General features: G+C 40.5%; 1 long non-coding RNA gene across 1 annotated transcript; it reads left to right on the plus strand.

The window, feature by feature from the left end:
* Nucleotides 1–221: 221 nt before the first annotated feature.
* On the plus strand, nucleotides 222–5,326 carry LOC112487891 (uncharacterized). Its single transcript, XR_003051413.1, has 2 exons — nucleotides 222–2,146; nucleotides 4,174–5,326. It is a non-coding gene; the product is annotated as an uncharacterized LOC112487891 (long non-coding RNA).
* The last annotated feature ends 3,861 nt before the right edge of the window (nucleotides 5,327–9,187 follow it).

Genomic DNA, 9,187 nt, shown 5'->3' on the forward strand with positions numbered 1-9,187 from the left:
ATAACAATAATATCAGTAAAGAAATACGGATGTAAACTGCTCATGTTTTTCGTATACAAGCCACACAAAAAAAAAACCTAACACAGCACACATTCATAATAAGTAGTAAAAGTGAAAAGACAAATGCCTTGTATGTTGTTTTTAGGGACGTTCCTCGAGACATGAGGTAAATTATAGAAATGTAGTTCCACCAGTTTTCACGAAACTGAAAGTATGCAGTCTCTTAAATTCGTTCTTAAGAAGTTTCCAGTATAGGCGGATCTGAAACATTTTATTTGTTTTTATATATTTTTATATGAGTTCTATGGTCTGATCTTTTATATAATTTTATAATTCTTTAAAATTTACAACATATCTTATTACACAGAGACATAAATGACAATTATTCTGTGATTGTTTTGTAGACAACGAAACTAAAATCAACTAAAAATAAAATCCACCGCTTCCCTAAACCTAAGTTTCAAATTGAAACATGCAACGTCTCCTCAAGCAGTAAAAAAAAGCATATTTAAAGTTCTCCAGCAGATGGCAGCCGTGCATAAAAAGAACATTAGGAGATTTTATCTCGTGCAACTGTATTGTATATGCAGCTTTAACTATTTATGTAATTCATTTTATTAAAACATATATAAATATAAAAATATTTTGGTTAGGCTACAAATATTTTTGACCCTTCATATTCGGAAGAATCAGGTGAAAGTCACTCCCACCAGTCAAGGGTTAAATTATATAAAATGTGTTTAAATATTTAAAACAAAATTATATCAGGAAACAACAGTCAAGCAGTGTTTCTTTTAAAAAATCAAACCCACTGTATCACAATCCTTTCAGAGGATGTTGACCTCCACAGAAGGATGAGACATTGTTGGAACACAGTTGCCATGGTAACTACATTCCCCAAATGGATAGCGTCATTAACCTCAGTAAAGTGAAAGAGGTCTAAAAGCCACTGGGGGTTAACAATTATACAGTGATTCTAAATTGACATCAAACCTGGGGTTTGTGGGTTCTAGGTACAGTAGAAAACAAAAAAAAAACAAAACAATATTACATCAAATGTAGAACTTCTCAGCAGACCCTGCTGTGGCTGCTGCTCAATGATATTCAACGTATTTACCTCAAAGAGAAGTGAGATCTTTTTAGATTTTTTTTACCAATAGGAGGCTAAATGCACATTTATGTACATGCACAAAAGAGGAAATTTCTTTTTTTTATATTCCCTAATTAATTCTGTGTTTCATTTAATTTTAAGTGTTGCTAACGCGTTAATGTTGGATGGATTTTACGGACCTGACAGTAAAACGCTCGTCTTCACTTACTGAAAAATCAATAACACCCTGATACATCTAAACACATCAGGGAACATTAAAGTAATATTAAACCAATTTCTACTCCAACGCTGTCGCTCCATCTTCAGTACAGATCGTTGAAAAGCCTCTGAAGACCAGATGATCAAGTCTGAACTCAGGAAGGATGACTCCATCCTGACTTGGGGATGACATAATCAGCTCCTTGCCAGGAAGCCTGAGATGATTAACTGGCTACGCGTTCTTCTTTCTCGTAAACTGATAGGTGCAGCGATTCTGTATTTCTCACCCGGACTAATGAGCTGAAGTGTACTCCACTTGTCCCAACAGGTTTCACTGTCTTCATTAGTCATTCAAATGAATGTAATGTCCCCTGGGGACAGCAGCAATCTCTCATTCATCTTCAAACCACAAACACAGATATTCTGCTGTTGGAGTAAGAGCTGTCATTAATTTTCTCTCCTGGAACTTCTGGATCTGTCAAGCAGAAAAAAATAAAATTGACTGGAAATTGGGGAAGGGCCTACATGACTGTGTTATTTATATTTTTTCTATTCAATAAAGCTCAGAGTAGATGTCTGACATTTTGGGTGGAAAAAAAAGCTAACAATATTTCTGCAGCTCCAAAGTGTTTGGAAATGTTCCTTTCGTTTTCCAAACTGGAGCCAAACAGAGTAGAGGAAACAGTTGGTCACAGACGGTGCTGAGGTCGGATCGGCCGAGGACGTGACATGGAAAGAGGGACTCACCGCTACGATCCGCAGCTGCCCTTACCCTCCGACCAACGACAGGAAAATGCAGGAAATGTTTACTGATGTTGAAATGGTTCCACACAACAGGTACCGACACGACGCAGAGTCTCTGTGTTTGAGCAACAGCAGCGAGAAATGTGAATGAAGTGACAACCTAAGAAGATTTGAATGGCTGCCGGTTTAAGGTCTTTGTACTAAACTGGTTACTATTACTACTGCAAATAGAATGACAATTAGGACAAACAAATACTCTTCCAAAAGGTGGCAGCAGATGGTTATAAAAATGATATAAACACACGGCTGTTGAAGAAGATCTCAACGTGTGTCTTTCTTCAATTCCTGTGAGCACGTCAGTGTTGTGTTCAATTATTTTCCAGAACTCTGGGCTAATTCTCCTCTCAACCTTAGCTTGGTTAATTATAACCTGATTGGTCCAGATAAAACTTTTGCGTTTCAGTTTAACTTTAAGTTTAACTCGCGTTTCTTTCTTTTTGAGTTTGTTTACGCTTTAACAAACATCACACATCCTCTGTTGCTTCTTCTCCAACTTTTTGAACTTGGTGGTTGACACAGCGCCACATACAGGTCTGACATATGTACTACAGGGACTGGAGTCATATTACCATAGCCTACCGTATCTGTAGGCTCTGTAGTCGTACTAAATCGCAGCCATGGACCGTGGTGACGTAACAGGAAACAGATTCATCGCAGTAGTAAAAACATACAGTGTTTACCTGAGACGATTGTTGAAACCTGGCTCTGAACTGAACGTCAGCATTTTGTGCTCGCTGGGAGGTAAAGAACGGCGAACAGAGGGAGAATAATTTGCAACAATGTGGCAGTGGAACAGTGCTACGGAGGTGAAGGTGGAGGTGATGGATGTCCTGCTTCCTGGTTTTAATGAACATGTAGTGTGGAGCTCAGAGCTCTCCCACTCTGCTTCCACTCCTCTACTGTAGACTCTTTAGGGAAATGAGGAATGATGAGTGAACAGAATGTGAAAATGGAGGAGATGCAGAAAATAAAGCAGTGCAAGAAAAAGTGAAACGCTAAAGACGTAGATGTGAGAATAAGAGTGAGAGAGAACAAAATAAAGAAAGAAAAAAAATTAGGAGAGAAAAAAGGAAGAGGGAAAAGTCATCATCAGGGAGAGGGAGCGTCGGAGCGGACGTGTCATTACAGACGCAGCCTTAGGAGAACTGAAGTGAAGTGTTTGGTGAAATGAATTATGAAAATGTAGTAGCACTCAGAGCACAGTGTGAAGGCTAACGAGTGGCACGGCTCCATCTCCATGCTGCTGAAAGAAGACGAAATGTATCCTTAAAAAACAGAATAAAAAGTCAGACTGAGGATCAGAATCAGAATTATAAATACTTCACTGATCACTGACTGTACAGGCTGGATGGTTTATCATCATGTAGACCAGCGGTGCTCAGGTTTTTTTCCTGTAAAAATTGACTACCATATTTTCTGGACTATAAGTCGCACCAGCCAAAGGATGAAAAAAGTGCGACTCACAGAAGTAGCAGATACTGGTACACAAGCCTAGAGCGCCCTCTAGTGAACGTCAGTGTGAAAATAACAAACATATGAAATTATGTTTTAATATATAAGTCGCACGACTTATAGTCCAGAAAATACGGTATATCATTTTTTCCGTTGATATTGTCACTTCAAAAAAAAAACAAAAAAAGAAGGTTGGTCTTAAACAGTCATTCATGTCACATGACCTATTGGGTAAGTGAGCTCTGTTTCCAGCCCTGGAAGAATTTTGCCCCTGACTTCGACCAATCACAGGACAGTTCAGAGAGTTCTCTGCCTCGTCTCCTCAGAGGCTTCATTATTAATAACAATAAAATGCAAACGATTACATTTTATGAAGGAGAATAAACTCTCAGTATTTAATGACCTGAATATGAGACTCAACCATAAAGGACACGCCTGTATCCCTCGCTGCAGTTTTAACAGAACTCCCGTGGCCACATTCAAATGTTCTCTGTTTTTCCTCCTCTTCTGTTTCAGACGTTCATCTTTTTAGGCTAAATTCTTTGCACCATTTTAAAATAAACGCAGAACATCTTAACCCACTTTCCTCTCCGGTCTTTGGTTTCCAGATGACCTGACCTGCGGGGCGTGAGAGCTGCTTCTCATACCACTGCCTTCACGCTCGCACACAAGTCCATCCGCAAAACCAAACAAGCAGAGTGAAGCCCGGCCGTATCTTCAGCTCCAGTATCTTCAGCTGCCTCAACAAAAACAAATGTGACGTTTTTACCCTGTTATGACAACAAGCGATGGCTCGGTGAGATGACTAATCCAGAACCCGATCATCCTGAGCACCAGATCATTCAACTACTGCTTTGGACACTACGGTTTCCATCCCCTGTGTTGTAAACAATCAAAACGCAGACTCAACACGTAGACGTCTAGCTTTTCAGATTTTCTTTGAGCATCAGAAAAATCCCACAGTGAAGGATGCTGGGAATAGAAGTTGGTCCTGAAAAAATACGCAGTAAATTACAATTTAGAAATGTCGCACCAGTTAGCCAAGCATTTGTCGTAAACTGTCATTTACGCCACCTGCTGGTTTGTACCTGCACTCACCATTACACCTCTGTTACATCCACGAAAACCAAGCTTTTTTTTACAGTTGTTTTAATTCTGCTAACAGTCGTCTCGGTCCATTTCCTTTATATGGTCAATGAAATCGCTATTTCCTCGCCTCCTGTAAAAAGTCACCATAACTGGAAATGGAATGTGGAACCAGTAAAAACAGAAAAAAAAATGCAGAAAATGCTGTACTGACACTAACGCTGTTTTTAGTGTAAGCAGACCATGATCCAACTGAGGTTCTGTGTGGACATGAAACATGGAGAGAACTGCTGCGGATTCAGTTACATCTGAAGTGGAACAGAGTTCAGATGATGTTTTTTTAAAGGAAGGAGTTCAGGGAGGTGCAGACGTGGTCACCACTGCTGCTGCTGCTGCTGCTGCTGCTGCTGGATCAGGCCGTGTTATGACACCTGCAAGCAATGAGTGAGTCAGCAAGATCCTCCAGACCAGAGGTCTCCAAACAGCCCCAGCAGGGCGGGAGGCCCGGAGCTTCAAAGGGTATCACCAAGAAGAACTTGGGATTTTGAAGGTGTCAACGTTTATTTATTTACTGAAGTGAGGAGCACATAATTAAATTCACGTCCAAGAAAGTTCTCTGAAAGCCTCTCCCTGAGTTAGGGAGCGTTTCTTAGATGGAAAAGATAAAAAAAAAAAGGAGCAAACGCAGTGACTTTGACTTGCATGTTTAAGGAACTATAAAGGCTTTCTAAACTAAAGTAAACGCAGTGACTTTGACTTACATGTTTAAAGAACTATAAAGGCTTTCTAAACTAAAGTGAAAAAACAAACAAATAATAAAAAAATACATATTTTAAAAAAACTAAAGAAAAAACTAAAAACATAATAATAATAATATTTTTATTTGAAGCACCTTTCAAGGAACCAAAGAACACTGTACAGAAAAAACAAGACACAAAATAATAAAATAAATAAAATGAAAACATGTGACAATAATATCATGTGTCTTTTGTAGCGTGTAAACTCCCGTTGTCTCCTTCTCTTTGTGAGTATAAATGGGTGAGGTTTTGTCCTCGATACGTACAATCACAAACATCTCTATGGTTCCCCCGAGAAGCTTGGGAACCACAGTTCCTGACACTGGAGCTCCACCACAGAGTCTTTGAGGCCTTCTGACTTCTACACCTCCCCCGTCTCCCTTCTGTCTTTCTCTGGCCTCCGTCGCTTCCGTTTTCATCGTTTTATTTTAAACCTCATCATAAATAGTTCTCCCAGTTCCTGAATGTGTTATCACGTGAGTTCATGGTAAAAAAAAATTCTCCACACTCAGCACTTCTGCTTTTATTTCTGATTAAAGCTTCTCCCTGAAGACTCTTCCCCCTCCATCCCCCCTCCCTCTTTGAACTCTCCTATTTTTTAATGAATTCTTTCGTTTTAGCCGGTGTGGAAACTCTGCCAACTGTACGGAGCGCTCTGTTCCTCTGTGTTGGTGCGAATCTGTTTTGACAACCAGAGAGAGAAAAGTTGTGATAATGAACTCCAGGACTGATGAATTATCCTCCCGTGACAGAGCGGCCTTTTTTATCAGCATCTCAAAATAATTTGTACAGCTGAGAGTTTGAATCATGAACTCTCTTTGTCCAGAGAGAACACTTTCCTCACGGACGTAGGGTTTAGAGTTGGTTTACTACCACAGTCTGATCCGTTCTTCTCTGGAATCAATTCCATTTCCAGAAAATGAATTCAAATTGGATTTGAGTTTTATGAGTAAAACCCGTTCATATCAATCAGACTTACTCTGGTGGTCATGATAATGAGTGGATTTCCTGAGTCATCCAACGGTACGTCCAAAGATTCCCACAGAGAGATGTCTTGATATCAAAGTTTTCTGATTTAAATAAAACCTAAAACCCGTTCAGAGCGGTCCGTCAAACGTCTCCAACACCCGTGAACAAGTTTTATTCTTAAATCCACTCAAACAAATTTTCAACCCAACTTGAATGAAAACCATTTATAATTACTGAATAAAGTTAGAATTAGATTTTCATCAAAGGCTATAGTTCTAACTCAGCCCAGCTGCATTAACAGCACCACCTGCAGGGGAGAAAAACGGAACAAATTACAAAGATTATTTTTTACGATTTATCCACTAGGGACACTGCAGGTAGAACACAGCCTATCAGCCAATCAGGAACATTAAAGGGAAGCAGAGCCCACATTGATTCAACACACCCTCTGGTGTCGTGATTAATTACTTGTAGCAGTGAAGCCTTTAATGATCGTGTCCGTGCAGCCACCCTGCTGCTAATTAGCATGCTAGGAGAGAAGAAGGCGACGGTGGAGCTGACCAGAAACACACTCACACAGACACATATAGGACTCATGGCCAGACTTTGGTCAGGTTATGTGATTGGAGGTTGAAAAATCTCTGGACTAACAGTGACCAATGAGTGTTCATGAACAATCCCTGCTGATCTTCCTCCATCTCTGCACCAATGAGTGTTCATGAACGATCCCTGCTGATCTTCCTCCATCTCTGCTGCTCGTGTCCATTCTGTTGTTCAAACAGTGTAGGCTATTCCTCTGTGAGACCACAGGTATTTTTAGGCGTTTCTCTGTGACAGTAGCCGTGTCCTAGTTCAAGGCCTGGAGCCTACGTCAGCTGAATGTGGAGACTTCAAGGTACTAAAATGATTGGTATTTTAATTGCTGCTTTAAGAATTATTTCACAATGAGATAGACTTATCAGATCAGGTTGGTTCTAACACTGAATCTTTTAAAGCGGATCAAAGTTTCCAGACAACTCCTGTAAGATACGACGGCGGCTCTAGACCCAGAGTTATAAAGCCTGGTTCAGGTGAGCTTCACCTTCAGTCTAAGCCAAGTGGACCACCGAAGGAAAACAACTCTGGTTCTTTCAAAGCCAACCATACACCTCCGGTGGTAATATACCCTTCGTGTCTATCTCTGTTATCTAACGAGAGCTGCTGACCTCATTTCTATTCTATTCTGGCTCCGATGGCATCCACCCAAGAGGAAACCGACGGCGCATCTGTATCCACCCTTTCACGGAAACGCTGAGACTTCCTCTGACTGAGCAGCAGATACCATCGGACCCTCGGCCATGACTCAGGATGGCACGGCTTAACGCCAAAGATACATATCGGACGCTGCCACTGTAACACCCGGTGATTCCACGGGGACAGAGGGATGAAAAAGAAAATCAGAGTGAAGATACAATCATGTTTGTGTCACGGGTTTTCCTGTTTCATTTATAGATGAGGATGACATATTTTGGGGTGTTGTTGTGTATTCTGCTGAGGGTGAGGGTCTATTCAGTCCAGAATCTAGAAACAAGAAAAAAAGACCAGACACAGGTTTATTTTTACCACAAGGACTGAAATAAAGGGAATAAATAAAAATAAATAAATAAACGGGAAGGCTTCTGATTTTTTTCCAGAAACTGAAATATAGCTCACTATAGATAGATAGACATCATAAATATACACTTAAATATTTGAACAAGTTACTGTAAATTATAACTAAAGTATTACAGTACTTTAATCAAGCTTTAATTCATCAGTGAACAGCTCATTTCTCCTCCTCACAGGCTGCAGTGGTCGTTGATAGTCGTTGACTATCAGTCTGTCACCTTGCTCCACTGAAGTGGTGCCGACTCACTTAGCCCCTATCTGAAGGACTGTGCTTTGTGAGCAGCTCAGTTCGAGTGGTTTAGCATTGTATTCCAGAGACTGAGTGACTGTAAAGAGAAGGTGTTTTTACCAGACGGAGACGGTCGCCAAGGCAATTTTGACCATTAATTTAAAAGAAAACCAAAGGATATCCACTCTTATAAAAAAGTAAGCCAAAAAAAAAAAAACCAAAACTCTACAAACTGAACTACACAGTTCTCAAAGGATGACTCACAGCTCACAGACATAGAAAAAAGGGCTAAAGGCTAACCAAACTAAAAGCTAAGCAAAATGCCACACTGAATCATCTAAAAAATAACCAACTCTGTCAAAAATTAACTTTTTTTTTTCCAGTCAGAGGGAATAATACAATGACAGTAGAAAACAAACAACTTCTATTTAGCACAAAGAATGAACAAGAATACAGCAAATTAGCAAAAGGCTAACCGAAAAGGAAAACTTAAGACGAAAAATGTAAGCATTTAAGTAATATGTTCTGTAAAAAAAAAATTAAACATTTATGATGTTAACAGACGTGCTTTGTCTTAACTGTAGGGGGCACTTTCTTTTTGTTAAGTGTCAGCGGTGGGGGACGAACACTGGCCTGTACTTGACCTTTGTCAACGTTACTGCACCCGCCCCCTCACCTCACCGCCCCCCCCCCTGTCTCTGTGGGAGTCAAGTATGAAATAAAGGCCTCGCTGACATGTGGGCAGACACACAAAGCATCATTTAGCGTGGAGTCATTTGTCACATCAAAGCATTCCTGGACACACGGAGGGAGGCGGCGTGTAATCTGTCAGAGTTGAACGTAAACAGGCCACGCAGAGCAGCAGGCTCAGCAGAACCCCCCCCCCCCCCCCCC

The sequence above is a fragment of the Cynoglossus semilaevis genome, chromosome 12 (assembly GCF_000523025.1).
Source record: "Cynoglossus semilaevis isolate Cse_v1.0 chromosome 12, Cse_v1.0, whole genome shotgun sequence".
NCBI lineage: Eukaryota > Metazoa > Chordata > Actinopteri > Pleuronectiformes > Cynoglossidae > Cynoglossus > Cynoglossus semilaevis.